Raw genomic sequence first — 23,289 nt, 5'->3', positions numbered from 1 at the left:
CCTCCAGTGTTTTTTGTTCTAGACAGTCTTGCTCCTCCCAAGCTTTCTTCATGATTCCCCAATTCAGACTGCGTTTGTCATCATTTTTGAAACGCACAGTCCTCATTGTCTGAATTCATGCAACCCCTTACTGAACTTTTTTTCTGACTTATTAAATTTACTCTCTGTATCATTCTTTTTGAGTGTGAAATATTGCTTAATTTGTGACATGTGTATATTTTAATACTGCATAATTTGTGAAACACAGGGGTCACATGTTAGATCTAGCTGTGATCAATGATAGCTAATAAGAAATATTTACTATTTGTCGAGAGTGGAATTAAAAATTGTCTGCAAATCTCAAAAAAAAGGTTAATAATACTTATTTTCATGTGAGTTTTTTAGTATTTGGACTAACTAGCTTATAAATATTCTCCAATTAACTTGCATTTTTCTCAGTATTGGCCTAGGCAAAATCGTAACACTGGTAGAACTTTTGTTTATGAGACTTCTTACCTTTAATTTAAGCTTTTCTCTGCTGGTCCATCCCCATCTCTAATCTTTGCCCAATTTTGCAATCATCCGGCTGTACGTTTTTCTAAGAATAGCTTTCATTGGCATTGTGTCCTCTTAGGGATTTATAGCCTCAACAACCTACCTGGAGCCTTTCTGATAATACCTCCTGTAACATTTTTTACACCTCAAACTATTCATATTCTCCAAGGACATTCATCTATAATGCAACTTGTCCTTTGAAAGGTATACCATACCAAACTTCCTGTTACTACTACCTAATTTCCTAAATTAGTCCAGAGGAATAAATTAAGGAAACATTCCAAGCAATACCTTTTATTTCTCTTCTACATCAACAGCTATTTTACTGCAATAAACTTTTTGGGGAGAATGTCCTTTCCCTTGGCAAGAAGGGTATTTCTAGATAGACATTTAAGATTTAATATGAGGATTATCTGACAATATTGGAAATATTTTTATGTCAAAGAATTCTATATATTATGTCTAATCTCTTAAAAGTAGTTGCCCTTTAATCTTTGTTGAATTTTTGATTCTTTACATGTAATTGGCAAATCATTATACATTTTTGAGAACTGTTCATAGAAATAATATTTCCTTCAGTTTCTTCAATCTTATCCTACTGATAGCTAAATTTATGCCATTGATGTAATGTCATAAATTTAACAACAATATTCATGATGTGAGACATAATTTTTTATATTTTCTGCTCATTGCACAATATATTTTAGAGTTGATGAGTCAAAAATATAAAATAACACTTTAGTCCCATTTTCTAAAGCTGGTTAATCAATAAAAGCATGCAACTTTCTGTTCTATCTTCACCTTATATAAAATTGTATCCCAATAAAGTACACTAAGAGGTAAACATATCTGTGTAAAGAGACAATGAACCCTATATCTTAATCAGCTTTGTGTGTTTTATATATTTAGGGCAATGAGGCCCAATTTTTAAAATTATGGAGTAGAAAAATAGAAAGACATAGAATTTTTTAAAAGAAATTTTTGTTAAGTGTATTTACATTTAAAAGCTAATGCACTATTTTCAGGAACCCTGACTTGCTTAAGGTTCAGCATAAAGTTGTTTTATTACTCTAGACTCAGAAATAAGCAGTTTGGAACTAAAATTATTTTCCATTTGTGCTTTAAGATCTTGACCTAAAGGAGACAAATGTTTAAAAGAGGATCAAATCTTAAACCAGATAATTAAAAATATCTTGCATTTTTGTTTTAATAAGATAATATCTTAAATACTTGAACATATGTACTGAACAAAAATATTTCTACATCATTTGAACAAAATATTTTGATATTTAATTGATAATGACAGGTCATATTTGCAGTTTAGTAAAAGAATCATATTAATAACAACTCCCCATACATGGTAAACACTACTGTACTCAACATCAGTATAACTAAAGGGGAATTTGTGAGTAGAGGGAATGGGAATAAACACAAAGAAAGGGTGTTCAAAATCAGGGATGAGGTGGCTGCTAGCAGTGTGCTGGCAGAAAAATTTTTATTTTTACTTTTTTGTAGGAAAAAGAAGAACTAGCAAGCATTGAGTCATTAGTTCATAAATTAGACAACATTTCTTAAAAAGGACTCCCTTGTGTGTAGGCTTGTATGATGGGTTGTGAATAAACCTAGATATAAATCAAAATAAAGTCTGTATGCTTCTCCAAATCTTATTCAATCTTTGGTATAAAAGTTGTGCTGGAAACTCCCCAGGATAATTTTTCTTGGGATGTTTCCAATATGTTACATTTTCAGCCAAGATAGAAAAAAACAATACATATGCACAATGAAAATCTTCATGGTATTTTATGTGAAACCATGAAATGCAGTTTTGTTTGTTTTCCAATGAATTTCTGAAATCTGAAAATGCTAATGTTTGCCTGAAGTTCATAACAGAGATGTCAGATAGAAAATTTAACTTTATTTAAATCCAATTAAAGAAAATTATGTGAAACTTTTTTCCTATACATTATTTCTGCAGGTAATTATGTGCCGTTTCAGTAGTAAATTTCTATAATTTGAATATCAATATATATTTGTAATGTCTTTGGTATGTAAAAATCCACACGTGTGCAAACATATACACATGCATTCAAACATAAACACCCTCTCGAAAATAACCAGACATTGTTAAAAGGTCTTTCTTCTCATATCACAACTATACACAAATAGTAATTGTGAACCATTTAGACCTCTCCCTATTGCACTGTCGCCGTGGGCTACATTGAAATCGCAACCTGTTTTTTCTCCGGTTCTCTGCATCTCTATCATCTTTTAATACTTTCCTTAAAATATTTTTTGCATTTTGAAGCATGTTTGTTTGTATTCCTTTTATTAAAACAGGATGACAGAGAGGACACTTTTGCTAATTATTTAATGTGATAATTATAAGTACCCAAATAATGAATGCTAGTGTAGTCTGCCATATAACATAAGATGATACAACTACTCAAGAATCATAGTTGTATTTTTTACAAAGATTTTTAATAACTGTCAATCTCATTTAAATAAATTTGCATTGAAAATTAATTTACTTTTTCTTAAATTTCAGAATATTACAGGTATACAAATATATAGGTTACTTTTGTATTGCTTGAGACAAAGGTGAAAGTGCACCCACCACCTGGACAGCTGACACTGTCCCTGCTAGGTATGATTTTACTCGTCCCTTCTTCCCCCACCCCACCCACCTAATTTACTTATTTTAAGGTTTATTTTTCCTGTCTCTTTTCCAGAAATGAAATGAGTTTTTTCTATTTTTTTCTCTGTATGCCAAATAATGTGATTTTACATCTGTGTAAAATAAGCTTTTAATAAAAGAAATAAAATATTTATGCACAGGGAAATGTTAAAATATTAAAAGGAAAATAAATTTTTTTTTAATCAAACATACATTTTGGCCAACTAAGGAAACATGGAAAATAAATAGAAAATTCACTGTTTTGTCGTAGGGGTGCACAACTAATATGGCCAGATAGAAAACTCCAGCAACCATCTCTCTGCACAAACATATAATTCAACACATATCCATATAAGCAATCACCTTCAGAAGAAATGAAAATCATGTGAGTGATCATACCACCTAGTTTTAACACTGCATCAAGGAAACAGGCATTGAAGAGGGCAGAAAAGACAAGTATGTTGCTTATACCACCCTTCCACATCCTGTAGCAGTGCCATCATAATATGCCAACTATGTGCCTGGGAGAGGAAGCGTGAAGCAATTGTGGGACATAAAATTGAAACTCACGGCTTCTCTTGGACAGGGAACACAGTCCAGGGCAGAATTCTGCCCAGTGCATAGGATGAGATTATTTTGACAATCCAGGCCAGGGGGAAATCCTCCACCTCAAAGCCCTAATTTCCTTTAGCCCCACCAATGACAGAAAAAGTGCGGGACTAAATTTGTAAGTAAGTCAGGCCACAATGGCTGTAGTCCTTGGGCAATTATGTGGTTGTGTTGGTTCAGAAACCGTGGGCATGAGTGCACATGAATAAGTGAGACACCAGCACCTGCACCAAGTCAGTGCCTATGTCACTGTTCCCTCAAGTACAGACAGTGTGGCTTAGTAAGAGTCTTCCTCCACTTAAGGAAAGGAAAGGGGAGAGTTCAGAGGACTTCGTTTTGCAACTTGGTACCAGCTCAAGCATCAAAGACTCCTGAGGCCACTAATGCAGGGCTTAGTTCCTGAAAGCATTTGTGGACATACCTTGGGCCAGAAGGAAACAAGCTGCCTTGAAGGGAAGGACGCAGTACTGACAGGATTCAGCACCTCTGACTAAAGAGTGCTGGGCTTTCACTAGACATCAGACTTAGTCAGATGATAGTCACCACTGGATTCGGGTGAGACTGGGCTAACCTCAGGTATGACCTGGCACTGGTGGCTATGAGGAAGTGCTGACATTACTCCTTTCCCAACTCTAGCAGCCCAATGCAGAAGCTTATCAGAGAAATTTAACAAAGAAAAGCACAAATTCTAGAGCTTAAGGATTCAACTGACAAGTGAAAAATGCATCAGAGTCTCTCAACAGCAAAATTGACCAAGAAGAATAAAAAATTAGTGAGCTTGAAGACAGATAATTTGAAATTACACAGTCAGAAAAGAAAAATGAGAATGAAGCATAATGCAAGACCTAGAAAGTAGTCTCAAGACAGTAAATCTATTAGTTATTGGCTTTAAAAAAGAAGTAGAGAGAAAGATAGTGGTAGAAACGTTATTGAAAGAAATATAATAACAGAGAACTTTTCAGACCTACAGAGATGTGTCAATATTTAGGCACAAGAAAGCCATAAAACACCATGAAGATTTGGGCCACGTCTGTGGTTCAAAAGGATAGGGCACTGGCTCCGTATGCTGGAGGTGGTGGGTTCAAACCCAGCCCCAGCCAAAAAAAAAAAAAAAAAAGGATTTAAAAAACACCATGAAGATTTAACCCAAAAAGATCTACCTCCAGGCATTTAACAATAAAGCTCTCAAATGTCATGGATAAATAAGAAGTAGAAGGACAACAAGAAAAAAAGAAAAACATAAAATATAAAGAAGCTCTAATACATCTAGCAGCAAACTTCTCAGTGGAAACTGTCCAGGCCAGGAGAGAGTAGCATGACCTTCAATGTGCTGAAGAAAAAAACAGAAAACTTTAACCCTACACTCTTATATTCTGTGAAAATATTCTTTAAACATGAGGGAGAAAGAAAGACTTTCCCAGACAAACAAAAGCTGAGGGATATCAGCAACACTGGACTTGTCCTATAAGAAATACATTCTACTCTTAGAAAGATTCACTTGTACCCCTATAAGATAAACCTCAGAAGTGATCCCTCCAAACCTCCTCCCTCCACCCATTCCCCCCTCCCTCCCCCCTCCCCATATTCTTATGCTATTTGGTTATAGCTTTCATATAAAAGGTATAAATTAGTTTCATAATAGGGGTGTGTACATTGGATACTTTTTCCTCCATTCTTGTGATACTTTGCTCAGAAGAACTTTCTCCAGCTCCATCCATGTGAACATGAAGGATGTAAAGTCTCCATCCTTCTTAATGGCTGCATAGTATTCCATGGTTGACCAGTTTGATGGAAGTATTTCAGATTGCATGTGAAAACCCCACACTGTACCCCAGAAGTGCATTAATGTACATAGTTACCATTCAATAAAAAAAAAAAAGAAATACAAAGAGTTCTTCAATCTAAAAGAAAAAAGATATTCAAAAACAATAATAAATTTTCTGAAGATATATAACACTAAGTACACACACACATTTGGACTACTGCTATAATTGTGGTGTATGAACTACATATATCTTGAGTAAGAAGACTAAAAGACAAACCTATAAAAAATAACTACCAGCAGGGCGTGGTGGCTCATGCCTGTAATCACAGCACTGTGAGAAGCCAATTTCTTAAGCTCAGGAGTTCCTGAGCCAGAGTGAGACCCTGACTCATAAATAAAAAGAAAAACCAAAGCAAACAAACAAAAATAACCAACTGGGCGCTACAGGAAGCACCTGTAATCCTAGAGACTTATGGAGGCGGAGGCAGCAGGATGCCCACAGCCTGAATCTGAGGTTGCAGTGAACTATGTTGCCGTTACACTCTGCTCAGGGGATAAGGTTGGACTCTGTCTCCACAACAACAACAAAGCAAGGAAATAAAAAGAAAAAATAAGGAAATAAAAAAAATAGCTAAAATTTTCTTAGATGCTACATAGCATAAAAAGATACAGATGGAAACTGTATCTTTAACTTTTAACAAAAAGTTAAAAAGTGAGAGGGATCCAGTTAAATGTTAGAATTTCTGTTATATGTCTCTTTACTTGTATTTATTCATTTGTTTGTAAGTAGATATGTCATATATTTTAAAAAATTGGTTTAAAAATGTTTTCAAGCCTCATGGTAATATCAAATAAAAAATTCTACAATCTACATGCAAAAAAATAAAGAATAAGAAATTAAACTTAAACTATTAGAGAAAACCTCTTTTACTAAAAGAGAGATTAAGAAATAGAGGATTGTATGGCACCTGTGGCTCAAAGAAGTAGGGCGCCAGCCCCATATGCCAGAGGTGGTGGGTTCAAAACCAGCCCCGGCTAAAAACTGCAAATAAAAAAAAAAAAGAAAGAAAGAAAAGAAATAGAGGACAAGAAAAGAAATAAAAAAATCAGAAGCCAAATACGACATGGCAGTAGCACATCCTTACCAATCTATAATAACATTGAATGTGAATGAACTAATAAGAGACATAGAATGACTGAATAGATTTTAAAAAGCATCAAGTGTATATTGTTGTCAAGAAGCACGCTTCACCTATAAAGACACACAAAGACTGAAAATAAAGGGATGGGAAAGATACTCCAGGAGAGTAGAAACCAAAATAGAGCAGGGGTAGCACTACTTCTATGGTATAAAATACATTTGAAAACAAAACTTCAAAAAGATGTAAAAACTGTCCTTGTATAATTAATTCAGTAAGAAGGTGTAACAGTTCTAAATATATATATGGACTGAACCATAAAGTAGCCATATATACAGGGTGGCCAAAAAGTTCGTGTGCAATGAAAATAGGGTGTAATTGAAAATTTCACATGAACTTTATGGACGACCTGTATAAAGCAGATATTGTTGGAGCTAAAGAGAGACAGACTTCAATACAATATTCATTGGAAATTTCACCAGTCCACCTTCAGCAGTGGTCAGATCATCCAGATAGAAAATTAGCAACGAAACATTGGACTTAATCTGCACTGTAGATTGAATGGACTTAATATATATTTACAAAACATTTTATCCAACAGCTGCAAAATTCATGTTCTTCTTCTCCATTTGTGGGTGATTCTCAAAGATAGAGGATACGTTATGCCACAATAAAAGTCTCAAAAAATTCAAAAACATTGAAATCATACCAAGTTTCTTTTCTGACCATAATGAAATAAACCTAGAAAACAATAAGAAGAGGAACATTGGAAACTATACAAATGCATGGAAATTAAACGGTATGAATAACCAGTGGGCCAATCAAGAGATTGATAAATAAATTTTTAAAATGTCCCAAGATAAATGAAAGTGAAAACACAACATATGGCAGACATGTATTGCAGACAGTAAAAGCAGTAATGAGAGGAAAGTTTATAGCAGTAAGTGCTAGCTAGATCAAAAAAGTAGAAAAGTTTCAGATAAATAGTATAATGATGCATATTAAGGAGTTAGAAATTTAAGAACAAACCAAACCCAAAATTAGTAAAAGAAATAATAAAGATCAGAGCAGAAATAAATGAAATTGAAACTAAAAAATTACAAAAAAAATGAACGAAGCAAAAAATTGTTCTTTTGAAAAGGTAAACAAAATAGAAACACTTTTAGCTAGACTAAGAAAGAAAATAAGAAAAAAAAAGAAAGAAAATAAATAAACCTAAATAAATAAATTATTTAGAAAGAAAGAAAGAAAAGAAAGAAAATAAGAAAGAAAAGAAAGAAAATAAATAAACCTAAATAAATAAATTCAGATATCAAAGAGGAGATTACAACTGATATTACAGAAATCTAAAGGGACATTACAGACTACAATATTTGACTATATGGCAATAAATTGAATAAATTACTAAACACATACAATCTATCAAAGTTGAATGAGGAAGAAATGTAAAATTTGAATAAATCAATAACACAGTAATGAGATAGAAGCAATCATAAAGAATTTCTCATCAAAGAAAAGCCCAGGACCTGATGATTGTACTGTTAAATTTTACCAAGCATTCAAAGAACTAATACCTATCCTACTTAAACTATTCCCAAAAAATCAAGAAAATGGGCTACTCCCAAATTCATTCCTCTAGGCCTGTATCACACTGATATCAAAGCCAGAAAAGATGCAGTTAAAAATAGAAAAAGAAAAATTAGCCTAATATCACTGGAAAACATACAAAAATATTCTCAACAAAATACTAGCACATCAAATTCAAAACACCTTAAGATTACTCACCAGAATCAAATGGGAGTCATCACAGGGATGGAAAAATGGTTCAGAATATGTACATTAATCAATGGGATATGTCATTTCATCAGAACAAAGGACAAAAGTCATGTGATCATTTCATTCCATGCTGAAAAGGCTTCTGATGAAATGCAACATCCCTTCATGTTAAAACTCAGAAATTGGGTGGTGCCTGTAGCTCAAAGGAGTAGGGCACCGGCCCCATATACTGGAGGTGGCAGGTTCAAACCCAGACCCGGACAAAAAAGAAAAAAAGAAAAAACCTTAAAAATTCCAGATATAGAAGGAACTTACATCAACACAATAAACACCATATATGACAGACCCACAGGCAGTATCATCTTGAATGGGGGAAAAACCGAAAGCCTTTCCACTAAGATCTGGAACAAGACAAATAGGTTAGAAGAATCAGACAAGAGAAAGAAACAAAGGGAATCCAAATTGGAAAGGAAGAAGTCAAATTGTACTTGTTTGCAGATGATATGATTCTATATCTAGAGAAATCTAAGACTCTACCCCAAAACCATTAGGATTGATAATCAAATTCAGTAAAGTTGCAGGATACAAAATAAACATACAAAAATCTGTAGCATTTCTATATGCCAACATTAAGCAGCCAGTAAAAGAAACAAAGAAGGTAATCCCATGTATGAAAGCTACAAATAAAATACCAAGGAATAAACTTAATGAAATAAGTGCACAATCTTTATAATGATCACTCTAAAACATTAATGAAAGAAGCTGAAGAGGAAACAAAAATAGAAAGATATTCCTAAGGATTGAAACAATCAGTATTATTAAAATCTTCATACTACCCAAAGCAATCTACAGACTCAATGCAATTCTCACAAAAATACCAATGACATTCACATTACTCGACTTCAAATTATACTACAGAGCCATAGCAACTGAAACAACATGGTATTGCCATAAAAACAGACATATAGTCCAATGGAACAGATTAGAGTACCCAGAAGTAAATCCACACATCTATAGTAAATTTATATCTTTGATGAAGTTGCCAAGAAAATACAGTGGGGAAAGAATAGTCTCTTTAATAAACACTGCTGGGAAAACTAGATATCCATATACAGAATAATAAAACTAGACCCTTCTCTCTCACTATACATACTTTATATGAAAAACAGATATGGATTAAAAAAGTGGATTAAAAACTTAAATCTAAAACCCCAAACTGAAACTACTGAAAGACAACATTGAGGAAATGCTTCATGCCATTGATCTGGTCAAGGACTGCTTGAGTAATACCCTCAAAGCATCAGAAACAAATAAACAACAACAACAAAATTAATCAAATGTAATGACATCAAGCTATAAAACCTTTGCACAGCAAAGCAAACAATCCCCAAAGGGAAGAAACAAACCACAGAATGGGAAAAAAAAAATATTTGCAAACTACCTGTCTAACAAATGATTAATAAATAGAATATATAAGAAGCTCCATCAACTTCATTGGAGAAAAATTCAAATAATCCAATGAAAAAATGGTGAAAGGATCTGCATACACATTTCATAAATGAAAACATACCATTGGCCAATGGGTATATGAAAAAAAAAATGCTCAACATCACCAATCATTGAAGAAATGGAAATCAAAACTACAATGAGTTATCATCTCACCCCAGTAAAATAGCTTTTACCAAAAAGACAAACAATAATAAATGCTAGTGAGGATGTGAGGAAAGGGGAACCCTCATATACTATTGGTGGGAATGTAAACTAGTGCCACCATTGTGGAAAACAGTACAGAGTTTCCTTACAAAACTAAAAGTAGAACTATCATATGGTCCAGCAATCTGACTCCAGGGTATATATCAAAAGGATGGGAATTGAGTACATCCAAAAGATATCTGCACACCCATGTTTATTCACCATAGCTAAGGTATGGAGTCATCCTAAGTATTTATCAATGGACAAATGGATAAGGAAATAGTGGCACAATAGAATAATATAGTGCCACAAAAGAATCAAATCCTGCCATTTGTAACAGTATGGATAAAACTAGAGAACATTATGTAAAGTGAAATAAGCTAAGCACACAAAGTTAAATCTTGCTTACTCTCATTTATATGGGGGAGCTATGTTTAAAAACAATTGATTTCACTGGGACAGAGAGTAGAATGATGGTTACCAGAGGATAGGAAGGACAGCAGAGAGGGGAGGATAAAGTTGGGTTGGTTAATGCGTACAATAATATAGTTAGTTAGATAGAATGAACAATATTTGATAGCACAACCAAGTGACTATGATCAACAATAGGTTACCATATACTTTAAAATAAATAAAAGAGCAAAATCAGAATGTTCCTAATAAAAAGAAATGTTAAATACCCTAGGCTATGATTACTCAGTTACCCAGATTTCATTAATTCACACACATAAATTGATGTCTGTATGAAAACATCACTATGTTTATAGGGTACACTATATGCACCCTATAAAGATATACAACTGTTATGTACTCATAATAATCAAAATAAAAAAATTTAATAAAAGAAAATTCTTATTTATAATCCCATGTTTTCTTCTACCGATATTCTGCAAACCAGTTAGAAATATTAAAGAAACATGTACTCGAAATTTTTAATTATAAGAAACTGCCAATTCTTGACATCATGAGTCCCTTAGCACTCTTAGTGCAACTTCTATCAGAAGTATATTTTATTACCTGTTTGGACACACAAGTCAGAGTGTCTAATTCTAAATTGTAACTACCCATAGAAATAAAAATAAAAGAGTATGTCAATTTTTTGTAAGAAATCTATGATAATCATTTTATTTTTTGCAGGACAAAAAGTCTCACTTTGTCACCTTCGGTAGAGTGCTCTAGCATCACAGCTCACAACAACCTCCAGGTATTAGGCTTAGGCCATTCTCTTGCCTCAGCCTCCCAAGTAACTGGGACTACAGGCACCGGCCACAATGCCCGGCTAGATTTTTTTTTTTTGCAGTTTGGCCGGGGCAGGGTTCGAACCCACCACCCTCGGTATATGGGGCCCGGTACCCTACTCACTGAGCCACAGGTGCCACCCATGAATTCTGCTTTCAGCCTGAACAAATGTATAACCTTGGTAAAGTAATCTTTTAGAGACAGTCTTTCATCTTTAAAAAAAAAGGGGGGGATATTAATATAATATTGACCTTACAGTGTCTTGGAGGACTCCAAACAGATGATGCTTCTAAAGCTGTTTACATAATTTCTGGCTTGTATTAACTGTCCAATTATCATCATGATCATTAACAATAGTACTTGCACATGATTTGGAAAGTAACTCTCAACAACATACTAAAACAGGTTCAATATTTCTAATTTTAAAAGTTAACTATGATCATTCTGATTACTTACGCATTATTTTTATTGACAAAAAGCATGGAGACATAGAAAGCCCTAAAGTTTCCATGGGTTAAGGTGCCTGAGATAATAAGTGATTTGCAGAAATACTTCCATGAGGACATTTTCCCCCAAATTGGCTTCAACTACATAAAAAAATGCTCTATTGCAGGATGTCAATCTGCCTGACAGTGTAAATCTCCTTAAAGCAATTTAATTCAGATTAAAAAGATAACTTTGGCTTATGTAGCAGAATGAAGTATCTGTTTCAAATTCATCACTTTAACACCATCAACCCACCACGGCCCATGATTGAGTAGTTTTAATTAAGCTTAGTTGGGGTGTGGGGGAAGGGCGTGTCATTTAATCCTTCATTAAGAGTTAACATGATTATTATAAATATCAGTATAACTTCTGTAGTTTGAACATCTTTCTTTTTTATTAAATTTATTGTTTTCCATACGACAGAGTAATACCATTTGGGGAACTCTAGCTCCCACGAGTTTTAAAGTTACCCCACTTCCAGCACCATAAAACAGAGGCCTGCTGTTTTAATCACGCCTCTCTCTCTCTCAATGTTGTTTGCGCCCTGGTACAACCCATCTGCCTTGAATCTAGTGCTCCGCTGGGGCTGCACACATCTGCCAGCCAGACTACCTTCGTACACAATTACTCAATCCACCGTAAGGCTCTTTAATAGGAAACAAGTGTGACAACGGCAAGCCTCTCTCTCTCTTTTTTTTTTTTTTTTTTCCTCCTCCCTCTTAAACCACAGAGTCAAATAGCTCTAATAGAGATGAAGCTTGATAGATCCGCCCAGGTGTAGGTGAAATGGTAGAGCCTCACGGGTAATAGATGCTGTGCTCTCCAGCTGAAGTTTAGCACTTTGTCCTGACGGGCTCTCCGGCATTGGTGCGTCGGGCTGCTCCTTGTGCACTCACAAAGTCCACATGCTTCTTGCCGTTCACATTTAAGCCTAATCCGGAGGGCAACCTGGAGCTAGGTGAGAAGAGCACAGCAGCCCTTTTACTTCAAAGAAGGACAAAGGACAACAAATGCAGTAAGTGGAAAATTTATATTTCCTTCTTTTACTTGGGAATTAATTAAGGGTGTTTACTCTCAGGGAATTCTCTGAAGACTGTGCAAAAGTGAACTAGGAAAAAGCCTGTGTTCCTAACCCGTGCATTTTCTCCAGTTTCGTTTTGCACAATACCCTGACACTGACACTCAGCGCTTACACACTCCTGGAGGGACTCTTTATTCAGAAGGTCTCGGAACTGAAATGTGGTGCTAATGATAATGCTAATTCAATCCTGTATTCTGGCTGTTTCGGGGTGAAATGTCCTTTATTCCTGTCAAAAATGATGGTAGCTAGTGCTTTGTCAGTTTTCAAAATAGAAAAAAAAACTTTAAGAAGCACATACCCTTCTTGAAAATAGATTTCAACTTTTATGTATAACTGTATTGTTACATCACTGTTCATACATTAGTGTGAGGCATTGGATGATAACTTTGCTTAAGAAATCTGTTCTGAAGCTTTATCTCTTACCAAAAAAGTGATACCTAAAACTCTAAAAGCGGTATTAGGTTGTAGCAGCAATGACAATGATAATGAATTTTTAAAACAAACAAAACAAAAGGTCATTTGTCTAATAGCACGGGAAGAGATATTAAAACCAGATGCAGGAAATCTCAGCTTTGACTTTTTGGTCTTTCATGCTTGGTTTAAAGCAGCCTTCACATTGCGTTTATTTTGCATTTACAACTTTGGATTCACCATTAAACTATGTTTGAACTTGAAGTTCAGATTTGATCTAAGTGCAGCTCTGTTTCTTGAGCCCCCTACCCTGATTTTTACTCGGCTATGGGGAATCTTTTTACTGCTCTACCATATATCTCGGATTGTGTTAACAAGCTAACTGCGGTGGACTTTCAGGTGGAATGTCAGGCAATGTAAAAGAATGTGTTTGCTGTTACAGAGTATGATGCTCCATGAAAAAATAAACACAAAGAACAGACACCCTAACAGAGATTCCAGTTACTGTTCCTAAATGAATCCCTCAAATACTGTTATTAAAAGATATTAAAAGAATTCATTAACAACTCTCTGTATATTGTATCTATAGCCATTTGAGTTTTTTAATCATTATTATTTGAAAAATTAGTCTGGCAGACATTGTCAACTCAAAAGACAAGGCAAATATATAGGGTAGATAGTCCAAATGAGAAAAAGCACTATGGCACTGTTTAAATAATTCTCCATTAGCCCATGTTTTGTTTTTGTTTTCTAACCGTTATAGATGGACATCATTGAAATTGATGATTTAAAAGCCATGGCAGCAGAATCCTGATGACTCCTTTGTGTATACTCAGAAATGATTTAGCTTGGATAAAGTAGCTGCTATGAGAGGTTTAATTAATTATTGCTAGTCAAATATATTTCTTTAAGAATTGCATCTGACATTACTGATGGTGGAGTAAACGCAGTTTAAAACTCATTCTTCATGAAATACTTCAACCGACAATTGTTGGCATTGAATAGCGGTCAATGTCTACCCCCTACAGGGAGAGATTCTAATTTCACTATGCCGTCCCCAGTACGTGAATGCCACGGAGTACAGTTCACACGTATGAATGTTGTAACCGTGTCAATGACTTCAACAAGTGCCCCTTAATGAAAAGGTCAGCACTGTGATTAATAGGAAGCTGGTTTCAAAGGCTGGACTTCACTTCAGCACTGAATTTAGATTTGTTTCTTCTTGATTTACTCCATTTGCCTTTCACAGTGTAATAAAAACCAAGTGGTACTATGGTGCACATTTTTAATGCAATGTGGTTGCTTTTATAGGATAGCAACACATTTAGTATATTTAATTCAGTAAAGAAAAAAATATTTAAGTAAAATTGGTCAAGCCAAAGATTCAGAGGAGAAGGATGATGAAGGAAAATTTCACCCTTTATCCAAATAGTAGGAATATATACGGTTTGCTAAAATTTTAGCAAATTTAATGAAGTTAAAGAAGTGTTGTGGGGGGTACAGGGACGAGGGGCAGAGGAAAGACTTGATGTTTCACCTAAGTTAATTATCCTTAAATGCTTAGCTATGTGCCAGCAGTAAATATTCACAGGTAACTCCTGATTGTTCACTAAAGGTGAAATTCACTAAAGAACGTGCCTGAGTGGAGATGAAGAGAGTAATTACAGGCCCAGTTACAGCCTCAAAGAAGCAATATAGCCATTTAGAATTTATAGCAGTGGTTTTGTTATAACTTTCTCTGTTAAAATTCCTGTTGGAAAAAAAACTGTGGTAAATTCAACTTAGGTTTTTTCTCTAATTATTTTGCAACTGAAATCATATTTGCTAAATGAATAACATGTTAACATTTAGGCAATTAATAAGTTGGGTGGTCCTTAAAGACGTTTTTATATGGATGTATAGATGTTTTATGTCCTTGTGCTTTTATCTACACATATTTTCAAGTAAGATTGCAATATGAGTGATTAACAGAAACAATATAAATACATGTGTTATATTTATTGCACATGACAATTGCTGTATGGTTGCAATAAAATTTTTGGAAATTATAGGATATATCAACTTATTCTAAGAGATATTCTTTTTCAAATAACCTTTCTTTTTTGACCCTTAAATCAATACTTACAGAATTTTAAAAAGTCCTTCTTCACTTTTAATGAAGGAACTATACTACACATCAAGATTAAAATGTAGGGAACAAGTCCAATTTCGAATGCCAATGGAGCACAATAGTTTTCAATGGCCACTCAAGGAAGAGACATGTAGTCACCTCTGTATCATGAGCACACAGTTTCTTAGATGTCTCACATTTTATCAATGAACACAAAAATGTCTTCTGGATACTGCTCTATTCAACGTTTCATTTCTGCTCTGAAGTGGAAGCCTACTAATTCCACACAGGGCTGTAATTCATAACATGAGTTGGGCTCCCACAAGGTACCAGACATGGCCCTAAGCACTTTGTATCCAAGATTTATGTTGTCCTTCTAGCCTAATGAAATAGGTAATGTTCCTAAATCTATTTATAAATATGGAAACAGAGAGGTTGAGAGACTTGGTCAGTGTTGCACAGCCAGTAAGTAGAACTTGGGCACCAATTAACTTTGCCTGGGAACAGATACCTCTTCCAACCCTGGAACACGGCTGCTGCTCTAACAGGTGACTTCACTGTCAGTTTCAAGTTGACTTTGTCTCTGACCGGCTTATCAGGACTACTTGAATTTAGAAAGGAATTCATAAATGTACATCAATGGAATGCCCCATCAAACACAGCATAAATGGTTTTTTCTTTCTTTTTTTTTCTTTAGACAAAGCATAAATTGTTGAAAGCCAAGCAGTGAGGATGAGCTCACTCCAGTTACATTATCATTCAGCACTTGCACTTAACCCCCCTACTATTTTTGAGATTTTACCACAGGTAAAAAAGAAGGTACATTTATATCCCAAGTGTGAGGAAGGGCTGGTCCTTGCACCTTCACTTAATTGCAGATTTCCATATCTGTTACAGGTGAGCCTCTGACAAGACTTTGTCTCCTTGGGTATTTCCAATCAAGCCTATGACATACAATGATGACTAATCACAAATAGCCTCTCAATGAGAGTCACCTGAGCACATTTCCACATGAAGGGCAGTGCTTTGGGGGTAACAGTTTATTTTTCCTCACTGCCTTTCAGGTGGAATTGTGTTCAGGTGACTCTCATTGAGAGGTTATTTGTGTAAACCAGTGGTTCTCACCTGTGGGTCAAGACCCCTTTTTAACAATGAAAAGACATTGCCACATTAGGAAGGTTGAGAACCACTGGTGTAAACTGTCACCCATCCTCAAAGATTTTCAGGACTCAATTATTCAGTAGGATATTTATGTTTTTAAAGAGAATGCTAATTGAGTTTTTCCTTTCTTTGTGGATATATACATAATACACATATACATACTTTTTTGGTCATGCAGACACACAGACTAGAAGACATCGCTTTATAAGATTTCATGTCAAGTCAAATTTTCTAGAACTTGAATATGTAGTATGACTGTCTCCTGAAATGCTTTCTCCGCAAGACATTCATAACTGATTGAGATTCCTTGAGAGATCACAAACAAAATATTTTTGTCAAAAACCTCCCTTGGATCCCATATTTTTAACATTCTAGGTTTGTACATCTTCTACCAGACAAAAACAAAATATTCACTTCAAAAGGAGTTATAATTTTATTGTTAATCGTCCGTATTATAATTTTTAAACCAACACATTGATTACTTTTACAAACACAAGCAGATTCATGTAAAGCAAATGCAATCAACAGGAGGAAATTCCTTCAAAATTTAAGCCGCCCCCAACACATTTTCTTCTAAAGAGTGGGTAGAAGTAAATGTTCCTTTGGTTATCATAATTAATTTTAATTTGACAAAAGATATTTATGTGGGATTGTCACTTATTAAGATTTAGACTATTATAAAAAAGAAGATAAAGGAATAAAAACACAGTGTTTAAAAACTAATCTCAAGATCCTGGCAGAATTAATCTATAGTGACAGGATCTGAAAGCTCTAAATACCTTGAGGATTGATGATGACTTAAAAACAGTGGTCAGAGACTTCCTCCATCACTATCATTAGTCAAAGAGATCAACAGGCTAACCCCTTGAAGTTAATCTTATCCTCATAAATCCTTTCTGAATTATCCACTCACTACTTCATTCTTATTGGTAGGCTCATCTGAAGTGGGAGGGTTCCTTTCTCTTTCTCTTCCTCTTACATGGCATGCCAAGCCTTCCTCCAGGGAACCAGTCTGGATTTAATTCTTATACTGGTTTATTCTGGCTCATATTCCGGTGAAATAGTGGGAACACTGCAAATGCAAATGTTGCTGGTGGATCTTGGGTTTGGCTGTCTCTGCTCACTTTCACGGTTTCATACACCCTGAAGCCCAAGCCAGCAATCACAGCAATCAACACAACTCCTCATTGATCTTTTTTTCCTTTTTTTGCATGAGAACCTCTTGGTCCTATGCCCTACATAAGTCAGACTTATGGCCACGTAGGTTTATTTCTACAACCAAGATATAACAGTTCTTAGTTTCTATCCCTGTTTAATTTTTAATTATTTCTCTTCATTTTGAGCACACTGAAACAAAGACCCTGTTTTTAAGCATGGGTATGAATTTTTAATTTTGTTATGAAGTACATTTTATCACTGCTGTGTGTTCAAGCAGCATAGTAGTTAGCGGCAGGTGTGCCTACATAATTCAAAGAGGCATCTACTTAGCAGTAACTTTATTTTCCTTCTATTCCTCAATGTACATTTCAGATTTGGATGGAAGGGCATGGTGAGAATTAGTATTCTATTTGTACTTGTATGATAAGCTTGAGGATTTAACCTTGTTTCTGGCCAGATGTGCTAATATCCTCAAAATGTACATGCTATATAATTTTTCTGATAAATATTTTTAGTCACTTGAATTAATTTTCCTGAAATAAATCAAATGCTGTTAGTTATGCATATAATTTTTTTCATCTATAATTATACTTGATTGAATCACAGATCTAAAATTCACTATAAGGGTAGCAGTGAGCATGAAGTTAAGTCACTGGGGTTCAGGTTCTCTTTTTCAAAATTATCACTTTTTCAAATTGTAGAGAATATCTACCATGCAACATCTGTGCAATTATTCATGTGTGAAAGAACTTTGCAAAGCTCTCTGTAAAGTTATCAGGAAGAACTTTGAGACGTTAATGTCAAGTAGAAAAAAAAAGAATACACAAGAAATATCCATGATGCTTCATATAATACTCTTGCCAGGCTTGTAAAAGATTTCCATATAGTATAGGACTAAATGTTTAATATAATTTATGTTTGATCACATAATGCATAACAGTTTTTCTCAGATTAAAATCTGTTTCAATGATATTAATCGAAAACTTTATTACTGAGCCTAATTTCTGTTTCATAAAACGAGTTTATATATATAAGTCTGTCTTAGACCAACAAAGCACTTTTAATTCCTTTTTTCAATTTTTAAACTTGACAAAACACTCATATTGGATTTATTTCATTCATTTTTTTGGATGAGATTTTCCCCTGCTTCAGTTTTAAACAATTTAACAAATGAAACGAATTTAAGACTAGAAACCCTGAATCTGTATTGTTTGAGAGTGAGTCTATAATACTGAAGCTTTGAATTAGGTTTGGTTCACCCAAACAATCCCAGCTAAAATTGATTTGACACAATTCAAAAGAAGAAGTGAAGAAGAAAAAATTATTAGTACCAGCAAGGGTATCTCAAAATTCACCTAAAACATTGACACGTATTGTCATTTTGTTCTCATTTATCCCATGAAATAGTGCAGGAAAATGTATTTTTTACTATTTAATGACAGTATATTTCACCACATCCAATATTGTGACAAAATAGTTTAAATATGAAAAGATGAGTAATATCAGCTTATTGAATTTCTTTTAAGATATAAAAACAAGTCTATGAGGATGTATATGCAAAAGAAACATTAATGCTGTAACTACTACTGGTCTTGTGGTGTATGCTATCTGTTCTTCACATTGACATGCAAAGGTAGATTTGTCATTTCCATTTTACAGGTAAACAGCATGCTTTGTTGTCTTGATTTTATATAAAAGCTGTAAAAATATTTTTAAATGACTAATATTAAAGTCAGTAAACATGAACTATGCCAAGGTGACCACACACACTGTAGGTTGCTGTGGAAACTTTTCATTATACTTCCAGTGCCAACAGCTGTCATTTAGAGACTTGGTCTGCTTTAACACACTGTGAACCTCACAGATGAGCTTATACACTTTCCATGAAGGAGTCATTCCTAACCAGGTAGTATGGCCGTCAAATTTTGATTCAAGGAAAGGTCCAGTAATGCCATCTCTTTTGGAAGGCATTCTACTTTGTCACTTTTATGAGAATATAAATACTAAAGATGGTTTCATCAGTGTGAAATAATACGTTTTATATCAAACCTTATCTTTAGATCACATTGTAAGGTATATTCAGTAATTGCAGTGCTACATTTGCTAAAAACCTTGCTCCATGTGTGTGTATATGAAATTAATAAGAGAATGTGTGTATTTATGGGTAAAACCTACTTGGCAGGACCTCTATCCATATATTCCACAGTGATCAGTTGTTAAAAGAATTATTTTTGTTTAAAACTATCTAAAAAAAAATTCATCACAACGTTTTTTAACAACAAGAAAAACATGAGTTTGAAATGCTTGTTTACTGGTTTACTTTGGCCTTTCAGTGTTTGGAATATTTAGGTTAATCCTTTGCTATTCTCTCATGCTCTCATTTTCATATTATTATGAAAATTATTATTATGTGTAACTTTAAACTATACTACAGCTCACAGCATTACACATGAGTCTTCTGGGTAGAATACATTTTTTTAAGAAAAATAATAGTAAAATTTTAAAAAATATTATCTATTTTGGAAATGGTGAACTTTGTTTTAGATCATGACAAAACCCAGATCTGTTTTTTTTATTATGAGTACGTTGTGGGTGGTGTATTGCCCATCCAGATTCTTTCCAGACTGTCCTTAACACCCAAATTCGCGGGACTCCCATCTACTCAGAAGGAGAGGGAACAAGAAAGCACCACTGGCCATCAGCAAGGCAGCATCAGGAGGTCCACATGAGGCCATCCTCACAGCAGTCCCACAACTCAGGGACAAGCAGGAAAGATCACAGTGAGGAGGGTGCAGGAAGTATTCTAGCCTGAACACCTTCTTCTCTACAGAAACTGATAGCTTTTGTGACCACAGAGACATAGTTTCTAGGATTTTGACAAAAGGCTGGCCCATGGAAAATAATCACACTATTCAGAGATTCTCCCAGTTCCAATTCAATGTAGCAGTCAAGAGACATTTTTGCTTTAGAGAAATTTCCCTTGTAATATAGTTGACAGTCTAATTTTTATTAGACTTTAGTTAGAGAACAAATTTAGACAGTTAACAAAAGATCAAATTATCATGAAGGAGAAAGTACATTCCTAGCCAATTCTCCATGGATGATTGGAGAGGACTTTGAAAACATGACTCTTAAGGATTAGTGTGTCCCATTTCCTTTGTGTTTACAAATGTAGCCTGTGCTTGAGTTTACAGTATACAGACCTGACATCGTTTATTGTTTTGATTTGGCATCCAAACAGTTTGAAATATTGCTGCCCCCTCTGTAAATTAAAAAAAAAAAACCTCTAGACATTTATAAATGAACATGTCAAAGGAAAAAAAAAGATCTAAATTTGTCAACTAAAAATTTCAAAGGGATTTTGTATCTTTTAGGTGAGATTAGACTAAGAAAGACTGAGCCCACCCTACAAAAGACTAAAACTTGTAGTGTATTATATAACTTCTGAAAATAAATAAGGGTAAACATAATTCACAGGGTGTCCAACCTGTAGCCCATGTAGGCATAGACTTTTTTTTTTTTTTTTTGGCTCAAGTTTTTTATGGTGGTGATATATTTAGCACTCGGCCTGCGACAACTCTTATACTTCCATTGTGTGACAGAAAAGAAAAAAGTTTGGACACTCCTTCTGAGCTGGATTTGCTTCCAAAACTCAGAATACTTGTTCTATAGCTACATGTTAAACGCGAGAAGAGCCATGATAGGTCAGTTGTAGCTACAACAACAATGTCATGGCCACACATGAAGGCAACCTGCTTTAGGAGAAAAATGACTGTGGCAGGAACTCAGGCTGTTCTAGATGGAAGTGGACAAATACCACCTCGTAAGTTCCCAGAGCTATAATCATCAATATTTAAGTATTGACTCCAACTACTTTTTCAGAAAGAGATGTCAGTTAGGCAGGCTTAAAGCATTTTGGATGCATTTGGGTGTTACCAATGCTAATTATTGGATTTTGAAAGCATTACTAAAAATTCAGAATAGTGCTATTTAAATAAATGAACACTAAGATTATATGGAAATTGGACAATGGAAATTGGGTCAACTAATTTACTGTTCAGGAATAGATATTAGCTATACAATAGTTGTAAAATGTCTGTGCCTTATATACATGTAATTATGCTATAATGAGCAGAGAATTAACCAAAAATTCAGAGATTCTACTTGCAGTATTATCAAAACAAAGATGAGCTTAGACAAATAACACTAATAGCATTATGCACTTATGACATAACATTACATAATATTAATACTACCTTGATATTTTAAAGTGAGTAATTTGAAATAGATGATGAATATAGTTTATGTCATGTTTGATGTTTAAAGAGTGTATATGATTTTATCATCAAAAGTTAACAGCAATCAATGTTAGGACATGACAATTTACAAATATACTTTAGGTAGAAGATATATTATGCTTAAAACTTAATTTGTAAACAAATATTTTTTATGATGCATTTTAATGACTTAAAGTCAATCATGACTGAGTTAAACTACTTTTGAGTGATTAAATATCTTCAAGTGACTTGAATATTGAAAAATGAGGGCATTAATTCTTTCAGTTAATTTTGCTGGTTTCTGTTGAGTGCTTCTCATGAATAAAGGAATTGAAATTCATTTCTTGCAGTTTAAATAGATAATAATTTTCTTTTTTTCTATTAACAGTAATTTTTTATTCTGTCAAACCATAGGCACTGTAACAAAAAAGAGATGGTACAGTGTAATTAGCTAAAAAGACTGAACTTAATTTAACTTAAATTATGTATAATAAGGAAAAAACATGAAATTACATTAAGTATTACTTAAAGAAATAGAAAAATATATTGCAATTATTTCATATTCCTTTGAAATCAAAGCTATAAATTATAGGAAAATTTGTTGGAGATATATAAAGTTTTAACTAGATCTTTTTCTATTCTACTCTACATTTGTTTAACAGATAATGGATTTTAACATCAGCTGAGGCTGGCTCTCTTCATCTTAAGATACTTAGAGCATTTTTAGATTTCTTCATTTTTTTATTTGTCTATCTATTCATGGCATACAAGTACAATCATGCTTCACTGATTGACATATTGCATTATGGAGAAGTCAGGGCCCTCTCTACATGTATCATTAAAACAAAACACTAGGCAGTTTTTAGGAGAACATCTCAAAGTTATCCTGAAGGAGCTTGAGATGTTAAGCTTTAATTACGTTTGATCTGAACATCTGCTGCCCAGCCCGTTAATAAAGGACACACATGCAAGAGAAGGTGGGGTGATGGGGCTTTGAAAGACTGGTGGATCTCTGAAGACTTAGATTTGTCCTAGCATCTTTTCACTGACTAACTCCAATGTCAGGGTCAATCTTTCTCTTTGAATCCTTTGTAGCTAAAAAATATAAAGAACTGGCTTGATCCTTGGCAAATTTTGAGTGTTGCAAACTTTTTCTTTGACATGCTTCCATCTCTTC

This window comes from Otolemur garnettii, unplaced genomic scaffold (genome assembly GCF_000181295.1).
Source record: "Otolemur garnettii isolate 467f Iridium unplaced genomic scaffold, OtoGar3 scaffold00005, whole genome shotgun sequence".
In the NCBI taxonomy this organism is placed as follows: Eukaryota; Metazoa; Chordata; class Mammalia; order Primates; family Galagidae; genus Otolemur; species Otolemur garnettii.
Note: the sequence above shows the minus strand (reverse complement) of the source record.